Source organism: Anomaloglossus baeobatrachus, chromosome 1 (genome assembly GCF_048569485.1).
Source record: "Anomaloglossus baeobatrachus isolate aAnoBae1 chromosome 1, aAnoBae1.hap1, whole genome shotgun sequence".
Classification (NCBI taxonomy): domain Eukaryota; kingdom Metazoa; phylum Chordata; class Amphibia; order Anura; family Aromobatidae; genus Anomaloglossus; species Anomaloglossus baeobatrachus.
This window is the reverse complement of record NC_134353.1, coordinates 673982639-674005922: the sequence shown is the minus strand read 5'-3', so window position 1 is coordinate 674005922 and position 23284 is coordinate 673982639. Positions and strand designations below refer to the sequence as shown.

The 23284-nt window shown below is 40.9% G+C and overlaps 1 protein-coding gene across 1 annotated transcript in view; it reads right to left on the bottom strand.

The window, feature by feature from the left end:
- The window catches only part of MYO18B (myosin XVIIIB), a 1019172-nt gene extending 1008423 nt beyond the window's left edge, over positions 1-10749 (bottom strand). Inside the window, exon 1 of the mRNA XM_075320057.1 lies at positions 10623-10749. The gene's annotated coding sequence lies outside the window, so the exon portion shown is untranslated. The remainder of the gene's footprint in view (positions 1-10622) is intronic.
- Between the last annotated feature and the right edge of the window lie 12535 nt (positions 10750-23284).

The window sequence follows — 23284 nt, the reverse complement described above, 5'->3', positions numbered from 1 at the left end:
TGCTGAAATATCCATCCCCTGCGTAACTTCAACTTCGTCACTGATTCTTGCACATAATTGTCAAGAATCTGCTGATACTGAGTTGAATCCATGCGACCCTCAACTTCAACAAGATTCCCGGTGCCGGCATTGGCCACACAGCCCCAAAGCATGATGGAACCTCCACCAAATTTTACTGTGGGTAGCAAGTGCTTTTCCTGGAATGCCGTGATTTTTGCCTCCATGCATAACGCCTTTTGTATGACCAAACAACTCAATCTTTGTTTCATCAGTCCACAGGACCTTCTTCCAAAATGTAACTGGCTTGTCCAAATGTGCTTTTGCATACCTCAGGCGACTCTGTTTGTGGCATGCTTGCAGAAATGGCTTCTTTTGCATCACTCTCCCATACAGCTTCTCCTTGTGCAACGTGCGCTGTATTGTTGACTGATGCACATTGACACCATCTGCAGCAAGATGATGCTGCAGGTCTTTGTAGGTGGTCTGTGGATTGTCCATGACTCACCATTCTTCTTCTCTGCCTTTCTGATATTTTTCTTGGCCTGCCACTTCTGGGCTTAACAAGGACTGTACCTGTGTTCTTCCATTTCCTTACTATGTTCCTCACAGTGGAAACTGACAGTTTAAATCTCTGAGACAATTTTTTGTATCCTTCCCCTGAACAACTATGTTGAATCTTTGTTTTCAGATCATTTGAGAGTTGTTTTGAGGAGCCCATGATGCCACTCGTCATAGAAGATTCAAATAGAACAACTTGCAAGTGGCCTTTTCTCATGATTGGATACACCTGCCTATGAAGTTCAAAGCTCAATGAGGTTACAAAACCAATTTAGTGCTTTAGTAAGTCAGTAAAAAATAGTTAGGAGTGTTCAAATCAAGAAATTGATAAGAGTGCCCATACTTTTGCACCAGTCAAATTTTGTTTAAATGCGGATTGCACATTTTCTGTTAGTACAATAAACTTCATTTCAATCCAGAAATATTACTGAGTCCATCAGTTATTAGATATATGAAACTAAAATAGCTGTTGCAAAAACCCAAATTGTTATAAAGAAAAAAGGTTAACATTAATAGGGGTGCCCAAACTTTTTCATATGACTGTATACAAAGTGGGGAAAATATATATATATATACAGTACAGACCAAAAGTTTGGACACACCTTCTCATTCAAAGAGTTTTCTTTATTTTCATGACTCTAAAAATTATAGATTCACATTGAAGACATCAAGACTATGAATGAAAACATGTCGAATGAAATACTTAAATAAGTGTGAAACAACGGAAAATATGTCTTATATTCTAGGTTCTTCAAAGTAGCCACCTTTTGCTTTGATTACTGCTTTGCACACTCTTGGCATTCTCTTGATGAGCTTCAAGAGGTAGTCACCAGAAATGGTCTTCCAAAAGTCTTGAAGGAGTTCTCAGACATGCTTAGCACTTGTTAGCCCTTTTGCCTTCACTCTGCGGTCCAGCTCACCCCAAACCATCTCGATTGGGTTCAGGTCTGGTGACTGTGGAGGCCAGGTCATCTGGCGTAGCATCCCATCACTCTCCTTCTGAAGCGGGCTTTACACGCTACGATATCGCTAAAGCGGAGTCGTTGGGGTCACGGAATTCGTGACGCACATCCGGCCGCATTAGCGATGCCGTTGCGTGTGACATCGATAAGCGATTTTGCATCGTTGCAAAAACGTGCAAAATCGCTAATCGGCGACACGGGGGTCCATTCTCAAATCTCGTTACTACAGCAGTAACGAGGTTGTTCCTCATTCCTGCGGCAGCACACATCGCTGCGTGTGACGCCGCAGGAACGAGGAAGCTCCCCTTACCTGCCTCCCGGCCGCTATGCGGAAGGAAGGAGGTGGGCGGGATGTTACGTCCCGCTCATCTCCGCCCCTCCGCTGCTATTGGGCGGCGGTTCAGTGACGTTTCAGTGACGTCGCTGTGACGCCGCACGGACCGCCCCCCCTTAGAAAGGAGGCGGTTTGCCGGTCACAGCGACGTCGCCGGACAGGTAAGTATGTGTGACGGCTGTGGGCAATATTGTGCGGCACGGGCAGCGATATGCCCGTGTCGCGCAACAGATGGGGGCGGGTACCCACACTAGCGATATCGGGACCGATATCGCAGTGTGTAAAGTAGCCTTTAGTGAAATAGCCCTTACACAGCCTGGAGGTGTGTTTGGGGTCATTGTCCTGTTGAAAAAGAAATGATGGTCCAACTAAACGTAAACCGGATGGAATAGTATGCCGCTGCTAGATGCTGTGGTAGCCATGCTGGTTTAGTATGCCTTCAATTTTGAATAAATCCCCAACAGTGTCACCATCAAAGCACCCCCACACCATCACACCTCCTCCTCCATGCTTCACGGTGGGAACCAGCCATGTAGAGTCCATCCGTTCACCTTTTCTACAAAGACACGGTAATTGGATCCAAAGATCTCAAATTTGGACTCATCAGACCAACGCACAGATTTCCACTGGTCTAATGTCCATTCCTTGTGTTCTTTAGCTCAAATAAGTCTCTTCTGCTTGTTGCCTGTCCTTAGCAGTAGTTTCCTAGTAGCTATTTTACCATGACGGCCTTCTGCACATAATCTCCTCTTAATAGTTGTTCTAGAGATGAGAAGGTATGTCCAAATGTTTGGTCTGCAATATATATATATATACAGTTAGGTCCAGAAATATTTGGACAGTGACAAAATTTTCGCGAGTTGGGCTCTGCATGCCACCACATTGGATTTGAAATGAAACCTCTACAACAGAATTCAAGTGTAGATTGTAACGTTTAATTTGAAGGTTTGAACAAAAATATCTGATAGAAATTGTAGGAATTGTACACATTTCTTTACAAACACTCCACATTTTAGGAGGTCAAAAGTAATTGGACAAATAAACCAAACCCAAACAAAATATTTTTATTTTCAATATTTTGTTGCGAATCCTTTGGAGGCAATCACTGCCTTAAGTCTGGAACCCATGGACATCACCAAACGCTGGGTTTCCTCCTTCTTAATACTTTGCCAGGCCTTTACAGCCGCAGCCTTCAGGTCTTGCTTGTTTGTGGGTCTTTCCGTCTTAAGTCTGGATTTGAGCAAGTGAAATGCATGCTCAATTGGGTTAAGATCTGGTGATTGACTTGGCCATTGCAGAATGTTCCACTTTTTTGCACTCATGAACTCCTGGGTAGCTTTGGCTGTATGCTTGGGGTCATTGTCCATCTGTACTATGAAGCGCTGTCCGATCAACTTTGCGGCATTTGGCTGAATCTGGGCTGAAAGTATATCCCGGTACACTTCAGAATTCATCCGGCTACTCTTGTCTGCTGTTATGTCATCAATAAACACAAGTGACCCAGTGCCATTGAAAGCCATGCATGCCCATGCCATCACGTTGCCTCCACCATGTTTTACAGAGGATGTGGTGTGCCTTGGATCATGTGCCGTTCCCTTTCTTCTCCAAACTTTTTTCTTCCCATCATTCTGGTACAGGTTGATCTTTGTCTCATCTGTCCATAGAATACTTTTCCAGAACTGAGCTGGCTTCATGAGGTGTTTTTCAGCAAATTTAACTCTGGCCTGTCTATTTTTGGAATTGATGAATGGTTTGCATCTAGATGTGAACCCTTTGTATTTACTTTCATGGAGTCTTCTCTTTACTGTTGACTTAGAGACAGATACACCTACTTCACTGAGAGTGTTCTGGACTTCAGTTGATGTTGTGAACGGGTTCTTCTTCACCAAAGAAAGTATGCGGCGATCATCCACCACTGTTGTCATCCGTGGACGCCCAGGCCTTTTTGAGTTCCCAAGCTCACCAGTCAATTCCTTTTTTCTCAGAATGTACCCGACTGTTGATTTTGCTACTCCAAGCATGTCTGCTATCTCTCTGATGGATTTTTTCTTTTTTTTCAGCCTCAGGATGTTCTGCTTCACCTCAATTGAGAGTTCCTTAGACCGCATGTTGTCTGGTCACAGCAACAGCTTCCAAATGCAAAACCACACACCTGTAATCAACCCCAGACCTTGTAACTACTTTATTGATTACAGGTTAACGAGGGAGATGCCTTCAGAGTTAATTGCAGCCCTTAGAGTCCCTTGTCCAATTACTTTTGGTCCCTTGAAAAAGAGGAGGCTATGCATTACAGAGCTATGATTCCTAAACCCTTTCTCCGATTTGGATGTGAAAACTCTCATATTGCAGCTGGGAGTGTGCACTTTCAGCCCATATTATATATATAATTGTATTTCTGAACATGTTTTTGTAAACAGCTAAAACAACAAAACTTGTGTCACTGTCCAAATATTTCTGGACCTAACTGTGTATATATATATATATATATATATATATATATATATATACATATATATATATATGTATATATATATATATATATATATATATATATATATATGGTCTCTAAAGTAACAAATGAATGCAAAATCTGGACAATAAAGAGTCAAGGCAGTAGATGAATCAAAAATGTGGTACTTAATACTGATGTTATCAGTACCATGGATGGAAAGAAGAAACAAATTAATTTTGGAACAAAGGAACCCGGACATGTCAATCAAAGCAAAGATCACCAAGCTATGACTTGCCTACATTGAACACATCATACGAATCACTGGAGAAGGACATAATGGTCGAAAGAATACACTGTGTGCAGAATTATTAGGCAAATGAGTATAATGATCACATGATAATTTTTATACATGTTGTCCTACTCCAAGCTGAATAGGCTTGAGAGCCAACTACCAATTAAGGAAATCAGGTCATGTGCATTTCTGTAATGAGGAGGGGTGTGGTGCAATGACATCAACACCCTATATAAGGTGTGCTTAATTATTAGGCAACTTCATATCTTTTGGCAAAATGGGTCAGAAGAGAGATTTGAAGGGCTCTGAAAAGTCCAAAATTGTGAGATGTCTTGCAGAGGGATGCAGCAGTATTGAAATTGCCAAACTTTTGAAGTGTGATCACTGAACAAACAAGCGTTTCATGGCAAATAGCCAACAGGGTCGCAAGAAACATATTGGGCAAAAAGGTGCAAAATAACTGCCCATGAATTGAGGAAAACCAAGCGTAAAGCTGCCAAGATGCCATTTGCCACCAGTTTGGTCATATTTCAGAGCTGCAACGTTACTGGAGTATCAAAAAGCACAAGGTGTGCCATACTCAGGGGCATGTCCAAGGTAAGGAAAGCTGAAAAACGACCACCTTTGAATAAGAAACATAAGATAAAACTTCAAGACTGGGCCAAGAAATAACTTAAGACTGATTTTTCAAAGGTTTTATGGACTGATGAAATGAGAGTGACTCTTGATGGGCCAGATGGATGGGCCAGAGGCTGGATCAGTAAAGGGCAGAGAGCTCCACTCCGACTCTGATGCCAGCAAGGTGGAGGTGGGGTACTTGTATGGTCTGGTATTATCAAAGATGAACTTGTGGGACCTTTTTGGGTTGAGGATGGAGTGAAGCTCAACTCGCAGACCTACTGCCAGTTTCTGCAAGACAACTTCTTCAAGCAGTGGTACAGGAAGAAGTTGGTATCGTTCAAAAACAACATGATTTTCATGCAGGACAATGCTCCATCACATGCATCCAACTACTCCACAGCGTGGCTGGCCAGTAAAGGTCTAAAAGATGAAAAAATAATGACATGGCCCCCTTGTTCATCTGATCTGAACCCCATAGAGAACCTGTGGTCCCTCATAAAATGTGAGATCTACAGGGAGGGAAAACAGTACACCTCTCAGAACAGTGTCTGGGAGGCTGTGGTGGCTGCTGCACGAAATGTTGATCGTAAACAGATCAAGCAACTGACAGAATCTATGGATAGTAGGCTGTTGAGTGTCATAAACAGACATGAAAAACATGGCTATATTGGTCACTAATTTTTTTGAGTTTTGTTTTTGCATGTCATTAATGTTTATTTCTAAATTTTGTGCAGTTATATTAGTTTACCTGGTGAAACTGAACAAGTGAGATGAAAATATATTTGTTTTTTATTAAGTTGCCTAATAATTCTACACAGTAATAGTTACCTGCACAAAGAGATATCCTCCAAAGATAGCCAAATCTAAAAAAAAAACACTCCAAGTTCCAAAAATATTAAGCTTTGATATTTATGAGTCTTTTGGGTGGATTGAGAACATAGTTGTTAATCAGTAATAAAAAAAAATCCTCTAAAATACAACTTGCCTAATAATTCTACACACAGTGTAGAAGGAACAAGGCAAAGAGAAAGACCAACAACCTAATGTCTTGATACAATCAAGAAAATGGAGAAGATCCTGGTGGACCAACCTAGGCTTCCACAAGATCAATCTTCCTACAGACATCCATCAAGTTACCATTGCTTGAGATCGAGCTAAAGCAGCACTTAAAAAAGAAATATATATATATGTATGTATATATATATATATATATATATATATATATATATATATATATATACTCACAGTAATACCTTGACTGAGTTGACCTGAATTTACAAATACTTCAAGATACGAGACGTTGCTCTTTTTTCCTTCATGATGCAAGCATAAATCTGAGTTACGAGCAGCTGCTGCGCTATCACATGTGCCCGCTTACTAAAAGAAACTTTATATTCCCTTCTCTCCTACCATCCCGGGCATGGGGAACAGCGAGTATAGTATCCCAGCAACTGACAATATGTGGGAGCGCGGCGCTCACATGTTAATCAGCTGTATGCACCACACCGCACACTTAAAAAACCTTATATTCACCCTACCTCTGATCCCCCACAATGCGGAATCCTCATTTCATGCAGGCAGCTGAATGCATGTTGGAGTGTGTCACCTAATCAGAGTGAGCGCTTTGCTTCCACATGCCGTCAGCTGCATGCATAAAATGAAAACGCCTTGCTGCAGGGGACCTGAGGGACGGTGAGTAAAATAGTTTTTTAAGTGTGGGCGTGATAGGGGCCATGTAACATGATGTGAGGCTATGTGCCATGATGGGGGGCTATGAACCATGATGGGGGGATATGTACCAGGGTGGGGGATCATATATACCAGTATCTAGTAATTTTCTTATCTGAAATGACAGATTTTGACATATTTTCTTGTAACATTAAAGTTTTAAAGTTTGTGTTAGACATCATGAAACACCGTGAAATACTGAGTTTAACATGTCAGGATATGCTTGTACATTGTCAATAAAGTTGCCCAGGTTATTCCTGTCAAGACAGAAGCCTTGATTAAAAATCCAGACAAAGAGTGAAAAGTGAGTATGACTCAATTCTTCATTATCTCAAGGCCATGGTAATGACAAGGACAAGACATTCATTGTTACATCAGGACCATGAAATGATAATGAAATGTCACAAGTGCAGAAGAGTTGAAATGCAAAAGCTGTCACTTCTATATCCTTAAAGTGTACCTGTCAAGTGCAATATGCACCCAGAACCACGAGCAGTTCTGGGTGCATATTGTAATACCTGCCAAACTGTCCCAGGCTATAGTAGCACAAATAAATAAATCTTTAGAAAACAGTATTTCTAAAGATCCTTTATGATATGCTAATGAGCGCAGGGACTAGTCGCAAGGAGGTTAATGCCTGCGCTCATTCCGCCCTCTTAGCATGTAAGCACACCCCTGTTGGCGTGCTCACATGCTATTCAATGCCCATTGCCTCTCCTAATCAACGGTGATGCACGTACCTGTGTCCGCTGTCACCACTTAGGGTCAGTGCGCATGATCAGAAGTCCCTGGCACTCCCAGTTATGCACACTAGACTTCTTTGAAGCCAGGATGTGTACACCCGGCTTCATAGTGCGCGGAATCGGAAGTGCCAGACATTCTGATCAACAGTGACAGCAGAAACAGGTACACGCGTCACAACTGATGATGTGAGGCAATGGGCATTGCTACCATGCTAAGAGGGTGGAATGAGCGCAGGAACTAATGCCTTTGTGACTAGTCCCTGTGCTCATTAGCATATCATAAAGGATCTTTAGAAACACTTTCTCTAAAGATCTATTTATGTATGTTACTATAGCCTGGGACTGCTAGGCAGGGATTAGAAATATGTACCCAGAACTGCTCGTTGTTCTGGGTGTACAGTACAGACCAAAAGTTTGGACACACCTTCTCATTCAAAGAGTCTTCTTTATTTTCAGGACTCTGAAAATTGTAGATTCACATTGAAGGCATCAAAACTATGAATGAAAACATGTCGAATGAAATACTTAACAAAAAAGTGTTAAACAACTGAAAATATGTTTTATATTCTAGGTTCTTCAACACGTGCTACCACAGCATCTTGCAGCGGCATGCTATTCCATCCCGTTTACGTTTAGTTGGACCATCATTTATTTTTCAACAGTACAATGACCCCAAACACACCTCCAGGCTGTGTAAGGGTTATTTGACTAAGAAGGAGTGTGATGGGGTGCTACACCAGATGACCTGGTCTCCACAGTCACCAGACCTGAACCTAGTCGAGATGGTTTAGGGTGAGCTGGACCGCAGAGTGAAGGCAAAAGGGCCAACAAGTGCTAAGCATCTTTGGGAACTCCTTCAAGACTGTTGGAAGACCATTTCTGGTGACTACCTCTTGAAGCTCATCAAGAGAATGCCAAGAGTGTGCAAAGCAGTAATCAATGGAAAAGGTGGCTACTTTGAAGAACCTAGAATATAAGACACATTTTCACTTGTTTCACACTTTTTTTGTTAAGTATTTCATTCCACATGTGTTAATTCATAGTTTTGATGCCTTCAATGTGAATCTACAATTTTCAGAGTCATGAAAATAAAGAAAACTCTTTGAATGAGAAGGTGTCCAAACTTTTGGTCTGTACTGTATATGGGACTTGACAGGTTCCCTTTACTACATGTTCACCTCCGGAACTTGTCATGTTACTCTTTACATTTCCTACTATTACTATGTCCACGTACATATGTTTTCTTCATCACTGAATTTATCACAGGCCCTCAAATTTTTACGATCAGATAAACATGCTGAAGGACACAGTTAATGCAACTTTTATCTAACGCTTCTAGAAATCTAGCACTAACTTTGTAACCAAGTCATACAACATAATGTACATTATACAGAAAATTCTATTTAAAAAGGAAGTAAAGAACAGAATTAAGTTAGTCCTCAATTAGCTTTATCCATTGGTCTACCACATGCAGCATAATCTCAAGATTCCTTCCAATTATTTCATTATTTCAGTGTTTGGGTTGTTATACGCAGCTGTCACCGGAAGGAAAACTTCTTAACTCCGTAGACAACATCTGCTGTTCAGCGTACGAGCACATGTATCCATAGTGTTGTCCCAGCAAATTGGATAATAGTACAAAAATCCTTGTGTTGTATAATATTTTAAGGTATAAATTCATAAATTCAAAGACCAACAACACCGAGTATGAAATTTCGCAGTTAAACATTTTTCCCCAACAATACTAGAAAGTTATCCTATTTAAAATGTTATCTCCAATATATATATATATATATATATATATATATATATATATATATATATAAAAAAATATATATATATGTGTGTGTGTATATATATATATATATATATATACATACTGTACATATATATATATATACATACTGCAAAAATATTCTTTGTGGCACTCTATGCTGGAAAATCTAGAGCAAAACTACTAGAATCATTATCCAGGTGTCATCAGGATGAGGACTATCATTGTCATCAATTTTTTTTTCTCATTTTTTTAGGACTTCATATTTTGTCATTCGGATTCTTATTTTAGACAAGGTTGTAAGCACATTGTTGTAAGGGGGGTGAAGACAAAAGAGGTAATTCCGAGTCCTGTATTCTCACTGATATTGTCTGTCACAATTGACCAGCAATGAGATGACTTGGAACAGATCTAAGTGCTGAGCCTCCTAATTCTCTGCTCTCTAAATATAGTCTGAAGTATCATCTTAATAGAGCATAGAGTGAGGAGGTAAAGCTAATAATGTGGAACTAATATATCATACGTCTGTCATACCCAGAATTAAATATATGGCCATGACTTTTTATGTAAAATCACTCCGTGGCTAATTTCTCGTATAATCTTCCATTTAATAGTCATTTTTTTAAAAAAAAATAAATAAATAACAAAAGGATAAAATATACAACATTAATTTAAATGTTTAAAAAATATACATTAATTTAAATATTTCCGATGACCTCTTCCTGGACATTGATGTATGAGAGAATAAACTAATATAATCATGCCATGGATTTAGCTCCACACGTACAATAACATTTGTACATTCCCCTTTAAATACACATGTAACAAGGACTATTTTTTAACAAATACAACATCCTAAAAATATAATAGATAACAATGAATAAATTACATAATTCACTCTAGTAAAATGTTAATGATTTTAGCACAGGTAGGGGCCTTGTGATTGCAGTAGCTCATCACCCCTAAATGGTCCTCAAATCAAAAAAAGAAATATGTCATGGACCCTTATATTACACAGCTGAATATGCATTGATCTTTATACTATCGCAAAGATCATAAATGGAATATGGTGCATTTCAGAACGTTTACCTGGGTGACCCCAAGATAGAACTTTTAGAAGATTTTAAGCTTGAAAAAGAGAAGAACTCATTACTCTACCTCTTTGTAAAGATCCAAATTTAGGCTCAATAGCAGATTAGAATCCTCAAATCCTAGGATCTTAGGGGACAGTAGCAGCTATAGGTCCTACAAAGCAGACAGAGAAGGCAGCAAAGAGAGGGACTATTTAGATCTCTGGAACTCTTTGGATCATGGGCCTCCCCCTTTTCCCAAATACCTAGAGTGTGATAGGGACAGCTGACTGGACACAAGTCATGTCTATAAATATCCAAAACAGCTTTGGTCTTGGGGGAGGGAGAGAAGATAGTTTGACAGCAGACTTGCTGTGAGATAGGTTTAGCAGAACCATGCTTGCAAAGATGGTGGACTGAAAAAACAACACTGTTATTATCACTTTAAGTAGCCATCATTGATAAAAGCATTTTTACAAGGGAATACTAACTTTAGACAATAACATTTTGAACCTGCTTCCACTGTGAGACGCACACTAATATATACAGTATATATATATATATATATATATATATATATATATATATATATATATATTTATACAGTATGTATATATATATATATATATATATATATGTATATATTACACTGTATATACCTATTATAACCTTTATTTATACTGTATACAGTATATCAAAGTGAGTATACGCCTCACATTTTTCTAAATATTTCATGATAGCTTTTCATGGGAAGACACTGAAGATCTGAAACTCTGATGCAATGTAAAGTAGTCAGTGAACAGCTTGTATAAAGGTGTAAATTTGGTGTGCCCTCTAACAAAGTGTAATACAGTGTAATATTGTGGTACCGTGTTAGCCAGAAAAATCAATTGAAATACTATGTCCCAAGAATGACAAAAGTATATTAGGAGTGATACCTTTATAGGCTAACCAGAAAAATTATATTAGCAAGTTTTCAGAGCACAAAGGCTCCTTCTTCAGGTGATTTACAAATGAATGTTGTGACGACTTGAACTCTGTCAATGCTTAGCAAGGTTTAAATTTCTTAAAATTCAGCCAGACGTATTGTTCTTCTGTGTGTTAACTCATGTTTGCTAAACTATTGTTTGGGACCAGACCGTCTGAGCATTCATTGTAATGTAGTTGTATATTGCCAATCTAATGTAAATTACCTCAGTGACCATTGTCTAGTCTGTGCATTCCAGACTACATGTAAATATCCTCAGTCTTTCTATCCACATCATTTAAATGAACATTATCCATGCAGATTGAAATTCATCCAATAAGAGAAGCAATCGTGTACAACCAATCCGATAAGGGCACAGTATATCCGAAGGGAAGGCTATGGCTATAAAAGTTGACTTCTTGGAGTCACCAGTTGGTTGATGGATTTTGCATGATCCAGTCTAAGCTCTTAGGAGCTGGCTAGAGGATCAGGATACCTTGTGGACTCAGTCTAGGGACTTTGGCTCCGACTAGAGGATCACTTAGCTACATGGCTTCAATCTAGGGACTTTGATTCCGATTGGAGACCATATCCACAGTCTAGGGATTTCGACTCTGGCTGCCAGGATTATATCATCATACCAGAGACTACCTAAGGAAGGAAACCCAGGTTGGGACAATCCAGTCACCTGGCTACAGACTTTGCAGACCTCAGCCAGCTTCCTAAATCTAGCGTTATTCCAGTCTCGGTGGGTACCCGCCAAAAGCGGGGTGCTGCTGGATTGGAGTAAGTAGCCCTGGAACCTCTGAGACATGGACATTCTAAATCCCTGGTGAGCAAGTGGAAGGGTGAGACTCTGTTGCCTGTTACATTTGTGTGTTGGCTGGTTATGTGTTATGTGCCATTAATATTTTGGGGATCCAATAAAGTCTTAATATTGTGATTCCCTCACCCTGTGTTGTCTGAGTAGTGTTCCGCCCACGGTTAAGGAGGTTGTGAGTTCAGTTTGGGATGAGCCCTGAGCCACGCTGTCTTTCTAAAGGCGGCTGGGCCAGCGGACAAGAGGACCCACTGAGCCCCGTGTGTCCACAAATGTGCCCTCTAAATAACTCAACGCACAACCATTAAAGGGAACCTATCACCAGATTTGGCGACTATAAACTGCGGCCACCACCAGTGGGCTCTTATGTACAGCATTCCAGAATACTGTATATAAGAGCCCAGGTCACTCTGTAGAATGTAAAAAACTTTTATAATATTCACCTAGGGAGCGGTGCGATACAATGGGTGCTGCTGCTCTCCGGTCCGGCACCTCCTCTCTCCAGTCCGGCACCTCCTCTCTGTGGCAATTGCCGTCCTCCTTCTTCTAAGGCCTGTGTGCATGACACATCCTACGTCATGCACACTAGGCGGCATTGAGGTCCTGTACAAGTGCAGTTTGATCTGCCCTGCTTATATACAGCATTCTAACATACTGTATATAAGAGCCCAGGCTGCTGTGTAGAACATAAAAATCACTTTATAATACTCACTTAGAAGGTCGCTCCGGTGCAGACTGGTCAGATGGGCGTCTTTGCTCTCCGGGACCAGCGCCTCCCCTTTCGCCATCTTCCTCATTCTGAAGCCGCGGTGCATGACATATCTACGTCATACACACGCGCCGGCATTGAGGTCCTGGGCAGGCGCACTTTGATCTGCCCTGCTCAGGGCACCCATCTGACTGTTGTGCACCGGAGCAACCTTCTAGGTGAGTATTATAAAGTGTTTTTATATTCTACACAGCAGTCTGGTCTCTTATATGCAGCATGTTAGAATGCTATATATATGAGCCCACTGGTGGTGGCTGCAGCTTATTGGGCAAAAAAGTGGTGACAGGTTGTCTTTAAACAATGCATCCAAAATGCGGCAAAAATGCACAGTTTTGCTGCTGCGTTTTTCCTGCCAAGAGATGCAGAAATAATGCAGAAGTTTCTGCACCAAATACTTAACATGTGCAGATACCCTTGTATAAGCCGTACACTAACCACTTTACATTGTACCAAAGTGGCATATCTTCAGTGTTGTCCCATGTAAAGATACGTTAAAATATTCACAAAAATTGAGGGGTGTATTCACTTTTGTAATATGATAATATATACATAAATAAATATAAATGCATATATATAAATATATATGTTTATATATATATATATATATATATATGTATATATATATATATATATATATATATATATATATATATATATATATATATATGGTATTACAATGGCCATTATAATATTCTAAATACCTCAATTTATGTATCCTGTTTAGAAAATAATTCCAGTTCAGTTAAGTTTGATGGTCGCCAAGTATGGACAGCATGATTCAAATCATCCCACAGATTTTCAATGATATTCAGGTCTGGGGACTGGGATGGCCATTCCAGAACATTGTAATTGTTCCTCTGCATGAATGCCTGAGTAGATTTGGAGCGGTGTTTTGGATCATTGTCTTGCTGAAATATCGATCCCCTGCGTAACTTCAACTTTGTCACTGATTCCTGTACATTATTGTCAAGAATCTGCTGATACTGAGTTGAATCCATGCGACCCTCAACTTTAACAAGATTGCCAGTGACGGCATTGGCCACACAGCCCCAAAGCATGATGGAACCTTCACCAAATTTTACTGTGGATAGCAAGTTCTTTTCTTGGAATGCCGTGTTCTTTTGCCTCCATCCATAACAAATTGTTGTATGACCAAACAACTCAATCTTTGTTTCATCAGTCCACAGGACCTTCTTCCAAAATGTAACTGGCTTGACTAATGTGCTTTTGCATACCTCAGGGGACTCTGTTTGTGGCGTGCTTGCAGAAACGGCTTCTTTCGCATCATTCTCCCATACAGCTTCTCCTTGTGCAATGTGCGCTGTATTGTTGACCGATGCACATTGACACCATCTGCAGCAAGATGAAGCTGCAGGTCTTTGTAGGTGGTCTGTAGATTGTCCTTGACTGTTCTCACTATTCTTCTTATCTGCCTTTCTGATATTTTTCTTGGCCTGCCACTTCTGGGCTTAACAAGAACTGTACTGAAACTGACAGTTTAAATCTCTGAGACAACTTTTTGTATCCTTCCCCTGAACAACTATGTTGAATAATCTTTGTTTTCAGATCATCTGAGAGTTGTTTTGAGGAGCCCATGATGCCACTCTTCATAGGAGATTCAAATAGGAGAACAACTTGGAAGTGGCCATCTTAAATACCTTTTCTCATGATTGGATACACCTGCCTATAAAGTCCAAAGCTCAATGAGGTTACAAAACCAATTTAGTGCTTTAGTAAGTCAGTAAAAAGTAGTTAGGAGTGTTCAAATCAAGAAATTGATAAGGGTGCCCATACTTATGCACTGGTCAAATTTTGTTTAAATGCGAATTGCACATTTTCTGTTTGTACAATAAACCTCATTTCAATCCAGAAATATTACTCAGTCCATCAGTTATTAGATATATGAAATTGAAATAGCTGTTGCAAAAACCCAAATTGTTATAAAGAAAAAAGTTTAACATTAATGGGGTGCCCAAACTTTTTCATATGACTGTATAGTAAATCCTCGTTCACATGAAAAAAGTGTATACGTGCCAAGACGTCTCTGGGCGTAGTGTCAGGGAGATGTCTAGGACGAGGCACCATGTGTGCTCTGTCTATTATAAGGTCATGGGCAGAGCAAGAAGGTAGGATGACTTTTATTAAATCCTGAATATAGCCCTTAAGATCAGAGGGGTTAACGTTTTCTTGGACGCCCCTGAATTTTATATTGTTATGCCTGGAGCGATCCTCCAGGTCCACAAGCTTGTTCTGAATAGCTTCAATTTCATCAGACAGGTCGTTATGTGCATCAATCAGTTTGTTGTGGGAGTTTGCAAAGTCCCCCATTTTTTGCTCAATGTGTGTGACCTTGGTGTCCAACTCACTGGTGAGAGCCTGGACCGGAATTAATAGTTTGGAAAAGTCCTGGTGCATGGAATTACAGAAAGCCACCAGCATCTCCTTGCGGAGTGTGCTAGAGGCAGGCTGGTCTGTTGTTTGGAAGCCTGCTAGCACCTCCACAGAATTAGAGAGGGTGTTGGCTCTCTGCTCCTTCTGTGAATCAGAGCCATCCTTGCATCCACCTGCACTATTTTGATTGCACTGCTGGAAAGCACCAGAGTGTGGATGAGAATCCCTCTGCCAACCAGCCGGAACTTTATCTTCCACCTCTGATTTAGCTACTAATGGGCTAAATCTCGATCCTGGAGATGGATTGGGTCCCTGAGATGAGGTTGATGAAGGTGCACTCAACGCTCTTGGGGATGGGGAGCTCGGGGATGAGATCTGTGACACAGAGGAGCAGGGTTTGCTAGGGCATCCAGAGCCATCTTTGCCTGGATCTTTATCAAAGAAGTACTCCAGCTTTCTTTGTTTCGTCTGCGTCCTCTTACCCCTGGTCATCATGCCTACACGTCAGGTGTCACAGAGGACCTTGTGAACGCTTCAGGCGTTGTTTTTATCACTTTTGAAGTGCTAGCTGTGCTGGAGCTCTAGGATCAAATGGCCATCTTCCTCGGCTGCCTGGCCACGCCCCAGATTGTTTCATTTTTTAATAAGGTTCTTCGTTGATATACAGTATGAATTTAGCCCTATTTGGGATACACATACTGGTAGTCATAGGGTTAATTTGAGGACCTCACTATCTATACTGTGTGTCCTGAGGGATCCACTACTAGTAATGTTTTTAGTGTACCTTTTGGGTTTTATCTTTTTTATCCTATTACTATTATTATTAGTAGTCGTAGCAGTAGTAGTAGTAGTTATATTTTAACTTCTACTTTCTTCTGCTACTATTTATTTATTTATTTATTTATATTCATTGATGTCCATTATACTCCTGTCATGCCCATTCGAGCATTCAACTGCTCTTAAACCCTTAAGGACAAAGCCAGTTTTGTACTTGGCCATTTTTTGCCATTCTGACCAGTGTCACTTTATATGGTTATAATGACTCTGAAACACTTCAGCGGATCTCAGTGATTCTGATGCTGTTCATGACATTTTTTTACTTCAGGATAGTTGTAAATTTAGTGCAATATTTTTTGCTTTTATTTGTGAAAAAATTGGAAATTTCATGAAAATTTTGCAGTTTTCAAACTTTTAATTTATATGCCCATAAACCAGAGAGTTATGTCACACAAAATAGTTAATAATTACATTTCCCACTTGTCTACTTTACATCAGCGCAATTTTTCAAATAAAATGTTTGGGGTTAGGAAGTCAAGGGGGCTTTACACGCTGCGATATCGCTAACGATTTATTGTCGGGGTCACGGTGTTTGTGACGCACATCCGACGTCGTTAGCAACATCGCAGCATGTAACACGTACAAGCGACCTACAACGATCGCAAAAGTGGTAAAAATCATTGGTTTTGGAGAGGTCGTCCAAACACCAAATATCGTTGTCTGGTGAGTAACGAGGTTGTTTGTCGTTTCTGCGGCATCACACATCGCTGTGTGTGACACTGCAAAAGCGACGAACATCTCCTTACCTGCCTCCACCGGCAATGCAGAAGGAAGGAAGGAGGTGGGTGGGATGTTCCGTCCCTCTCTTATCTGCCCCTCCGCTTCTATTGGACGCCTGCCGTGTGATGTCGCTGTGACGCCGCACGACCCGCCCCCTTGGAAAGGAGGAAGATCGCCGGCCAGAGCGACATCTTAGGGCAGGTAAGTCCGTGTGATGGGTGTTAGCAATGTTGTGCACCACGGGCAGCGATTTGCCCGTGACGCACAACCGACGGGGGCGGGTACGCTCGCTAGCGATATCGGTACAGATATCGCAGCGTGTAAAGCACCCTTTAGAGGGTTCAAAGTTCATCAATAATTTCCCATTTTTTAAGCAAAATTTACAAAACCATTTTTTTAGGGACCATATCACATTTGAAGTGACTTTGAGAGGCCTATGTGATAGAAAATACCCAAAAGTGACACCATTCTAAAAACTGCACCCCTCAAAATCCTCAAAACCACATCCAAGAAGTTTATTAACCCTTCAGATGCTTCACAGGAGCTAAAGCAATGTGGAAGGAAAAAAAAACAAAAATTATTGTTTTACCTACAAATGTTGCGCTAGTCCCAATTTATTGACTTTTGGAAGAAATAATATTGAAGTGAACTCTTAACCAGAATCACTAGTTGCCTACTGCCTGACCTAATTGTTATAGACCAAGTGCATGTGTAAAGAATTCACACAAGACACGGTCGGATATGAAATCTCTTCTTGGTCAAAGTAAAAATGGCAGTCAAAGAGAGTGAGTACAGAGCGTGCGTCTTCTGATATAGGCTAGGGGTGTACACATGTTCAGATATGCCCATTTAGTAGGACAGTTCATGGGCTAGCCAATGGGAAGATCCGTGTTGCTGTTCATGGGCGGGTCTGACTTCAGTGAAGGAATCCATGGTGTCATCTGATCTGTGTGTTAGTCTTCTAGCTTGACCAGGAGTCTTTCCTTATATGGTGGTCTTCTTACATCTAGACATTCCTTGCATTCCAGACAAGGTGTGGAGAACAGGATATGGCAGCCATCTTTAAATCTGTGTCATGTATATGATCTGAAACCTGAATTATGTAAGGCAAATCGACATATTTCCCACAATCCCTTGTCAAGAGGTTAATAAAGTATTTCATCTTATGGCTCTCCGCAACAATAACACATCAAAATGGACCCCAAAATTTGTTGCCCAGTTTCTCCTGAGCATGCTGATATGACACATGTGGTCAGGAACCTCTATTTGGACAAATGGGATGGACCTTAACAGAAGGAGTAATATTTGAATTTTGGAACACAAATTTGGCTGAAATAGATTGTGAGCACCATGTTGCATTTGCAGGCCCCCTAAGATACCTAAACAGCAGAAACCTCCCACAAATTACCTCATTTTGGAAACTAGACCCCTCAAGAATTTTATCTAGGGGTATAGTGAGCATTTTGAACCCACAAGTTCTTCACAGAATTTGATAACATTAGGCTGTCATATTGAAAATTTTCATTTTTTTTTCACAAAAATGTTTCCTTTGCACCAAATTTCTCACTTTTTCAAGAGGTAATACCAAAACCCCATAATTTGTTACCCACTTTTTTATGAATGCGTTGATATGTTTTCAGAAACCTTTGTTTGGACAAATGGGAGGGCTTGGAACGGAAGGAGCAATATATGAATTTTGGAAAGCAAATTTGGATGAAAAAGATTACGGATACCATGTTGCATTTGTAGGGACCCTAAACAGCAGAAACCCCCCACAAGTGACCACATTTTGGAAACTAGACCCTGAACCCCGGGTGCTTCACAAAATTTTATAATGTTGAGCCGTGAAAATATAAAAAATACATTTTTTACCACAAAATTGTTACTTCAACCAGATAGCTTTTTTTCATAAGGGTATTAAGAAAAAATGCAGCATAAAATTTACAGAGCAATTTCTCCTAAGTAGCAGATACATCATATGTGGTGGAAATCAACTGTTTGCGCGCCTGGCAAGGCTTGAAAGGGAAAGTGCGCCATTTGACTGTAAAATTAGCTGGAATCACTAGCGGACGCCATGTCATGTTTGGAGAGCCCCTGAGGTGACTAAACAGTAGAGCTTCCCCACATGTGACTCTATTTTGGAAACTAGACGCTTCAAGAAATTTATCTAGATGTTTGGTGAGAACTTTGAACCGTTGGGAGCTGCACAGAATTTTATAACTTTGAGCCGTGAAAATAAAAAAATACATTTTTAGCTCAAAATTGTTATTTCAACCAGTTAGCTTTTTTTCACAAAGGTACCAAGAAAAAAATGCACCATAAAATTTATTGTGCTATTTTTCCTGAGGTTGCTCATACCTCATATGTGGTAGCAATCAACTGTTTGAGCAGGGCTTGAAAGGGAAGGAGTGCCACTTGACTGCAAAATTGGCTGGAATCATTAGCAAACGCCATGTCGGAATTGGAGAGCTCCTGGGTGCGTAAACAGTGAAGCTCCCACACAAGTGACCCCATTCTAGAAACTCTACCCCTCAAGGATTTTATTCAGGGGTATAGTGAGCATCCTTAACCCACAAGTACTTAAGTAATTCATACAATTTGATAACTTTAGGTCGTCATATTGAAAATTTCATAATTTTCACAAAACTTTTTCACTTTTTCAAGAGAAAACACCAAAAAGTGGACCTCACAGTTAGTTATCCAATTTCTTACGAGTGCTGTGATACCCCACATGTGGCCAAAAACCTCTGTTTGAACAAAGTGTAGGAGCACCATTTGAATTTTGGAAAAATTGAAATAAATTGTGGGCACCATGTTGAATTTGCAGGGCTCCTAGGGTACCTATATAGCATAAACCCACACAAGTGACCCCATTTTAGAAACTAGACCCCTCAAGGACTGCATATTGTAAGTTGGCACCCTTTAGTGACTTTCATGTGGCACTAAAGGGTGTTTAGCCTTGTATTTAGCCGAAAAAAAAATAATTTTAAAAAATGATGTGGGGTCCCCATCATTTTAGACAGCCAGCTAGGGTAAAGCAGATGGTTGCAGCCTTCAGACTGCAGCTGGTAGCTTCACCTTGGCTGGTAATCCAAAACAGAGGGCACTACACGCTGTTTTTTTAAATTATTTATAAATACATAAATAAAAAATCCAATTTGGGTTCCCCCCAAATTGGATTACCAGCCAAGGTAAAGTGGACAGCTGTGGTCTGGTATTCTCAGGGTGATAAGGGCCATGGTTATTTGGTCCTTCCCGGCCTAAAAATAGTAGGCCGCTGCTGCCCCAGAAGTGGTGCATCCCTAAAAGTGAACCTGAAAGACATAAAGAGAGAAAATAGGTAAAGAAATAAAGACAAGAGACACCTCATTCACCAATTTATTTCCCTGTCAAATCCCTAATCCATGTCCGATGTAATCAAATAAGGGGGTCCCATACTCACTGTCAAAGTCAATGAAGAACAGAACATTCCTCATTGATTGTGAGAGCAGTGACTGCAGGCTCACACACTGCTGGCTCTCGAGATCCTTAGGCCGCAGTCATTAAAGTCACTGATGCATACTGCCGTCATGGGTAGAGCTGGTCGAACTCGCAAAAAACTGGGACCGGTGGGACCTGCTAAATTTAAAAAAAAAAACTCAGATCCGCTCCGAAATCCGATGCCCATATTACTCTATGGGGACCAGAATCCGGAGATTCAAAATGTTGGTAGAAGGGATAGGGGGTAGGAGAGTGCACGGTGTACTCACCAAGGCTGTGTCATGGCGAAACATTCCTTCCAGGTCACGCTTTCCCTTCATAAGCCGACAATTGAATAGTCACTGCTTTGCCCACCCACCGCCACATGTAATTGGTTGCAGTGAGACGCGCCCCCACCCTGCGTGGCAGTGTGTCAACTGACTGCAACCAATCACAGGTGCCAGGTTGGCCGGAGGGTGAGAAACGCAGTGCAAGTGTCTGGGGGTCAGTTGGATGGTATAAAAATAAATGAATAAATAAAACAATCAGCGCAGGGTCCCCCATATTCTGATGCCAGCACAGATAAAGCCCCCAGCTGTCGGGTTTTATCTGTGCTGTGTATCAAAATAAGCCCAGAGTCACACGTGCCAGGGACTCGCATAACATCACCTGGCACGGCCTGCCGCTCTCCGAACATGAGCGTGCAGGTACATAGAAACACATACGGCCAACTCGCTCCTGTTAGGAAAGCGTGTGGCTGTGCCGGGTGATGCAATGCGAGACTCGTGTGAGTCTGGAATGACATCGCCCAACACTGCCTGCCGCTCTCCTAACATGAGTGGGCAGGTACATAGAAACACAACGGCTGACCAACTCCTGTGAGGAGAGTGTGCGGCTGTGCCGGGTGATGCGACGAGACCCTCGCAAGTGTGACTCTGGCCAACTACAAAATTATAATTTTGTTTCTCTTCAGCAATCAATCATCTGGCCTAAGAGAAACCGCATGCGGATTTTTTTTTTTATTAATATTATTTAAATAAATAATAATAAAAAGAAAAAACGACGTGCGGTCCCCCCCAATTTTGATACTCAGCGAAGATAAAGCCAGCTGGGCGCTGGTATTCTAAGCTCGCAGCCACCGAGTATTGTCGCATCCATTAGATGTGACTATCCCAATGCTTTACCAGCTCTTCTCGTTGCCCTAGTGTGGTGGCAATAGGGGTAATAGCAGGGGTTAATAACAGCACACAGCTGCTACTAAACCCTAGGTTAGTCATGGCACAGTTTGCCTCTATGACACTGAGTCTCTGTAAGTTTGAGAAGCTCGCTTAATTGATTTTTTTTTTATTTTTTGTTTAATTTCCCCAGTGCCGAATATGGATCTTACACCCGGGATCCTAGGCCCGAGTCCGGCACCCGGGCATCTTTGAAGCCGTGTGGATCCGGACTTTTACAGTCCGGGTCCACTCAGCCCTAGTCATTGGTTCAGCTGACTTCTTTGCCACTGGCAACAAACTCATCTGAACTCCTGACGTCACTGTTGCGACCACTCACACACTGCTGTTTGAGCCTCTGCTAAGTCCGGGGTGACCTCATTAGGTCATCTCAGGTCACTTCAGTCTTTTAACTACAACTGTAATTGCTAGACACCTACCCATTATTAATATCAGGTCTTGATGCCAGCTGGCAATTCACAGCTAACTTCAACCCCATATATTACTCCATTTGCCAACTCACCAGGCAACAGAAAGAGCCAAGTACAGCACCAGAATTGGTGCATCTGATGGATGCACCACTTCTTGGGTGGCTAGGGGGCAGCTATTGTTAGGCTGGGAAGGGCCAAATTACAATGGCCCTTGTCACCCTAATAATTTCAGCCCCCAGTTGTCTGCTGTCCCTTGGCTGTTTTTTTTTTTTTTTTAAAAAATGGGGGGACCCCATGCTACTTTTTTAAATTATTATTCAAATAATAATAAAACTAAGCTTGGGATCCCTTCTATTTTTGATAACCAGCCAAGGGACAGCTGGCAGCTGAAGGTTGCAGCCCGCAGCTGTTACTGTACCTGTGCTGGATATGAAAATTGGTGAGGACCTCAAGTCATTTTTTTTTTTCTAAAATAAATTTGAATTCAGCTAAACAGCTGTACAAGGTATCTAGCTATCTCTCTATTGATCTATTTTATCTATTTATTCTACGTATTCTATCTACTGTGTATCTTCATTCTATCTAGCTATTCATCTATATTTCTATCTATCTAACTATCTATATCTAGCTATCTTTCTATTCATTTTTCCTATTTATCTATCTATTCATTCTATCTAACTGTCTATTCATTCTTTCTATCTTTCAATTCATTCTATCTATCTATTCATTCTTTCTATCTATCCTTCTACTCTATCAATTATCCTATCGTATTCTACCCTATCCTTTTCCATTCTATTGTATTCTATTCTACCTATCTAGCATTTATTGGCAACGGATCTATTATAGCATAATGGGAGTCTATGGGCAATGGATCCGTTAACTGATGGGTGAACGGATGCTTTACTAACGGATCCATTGTCCATAGACTCCCATTATGCTTTAACGGATCCGTTAGACATGCATATTTGAATCTATTGGAAAAAAGTTCTGCAAGCAGAACTTTTTGTCCGTCTTTAAGAACGGATGGCTAAAGGATTGAATTTAACAGATTACACATTTCGTCACATCCGTTAACGGATCCGTCACCATTAAGGAGCCAATGGATCTGTTAACGGATCAGTTTTTGCGTATTTTCAAACAGA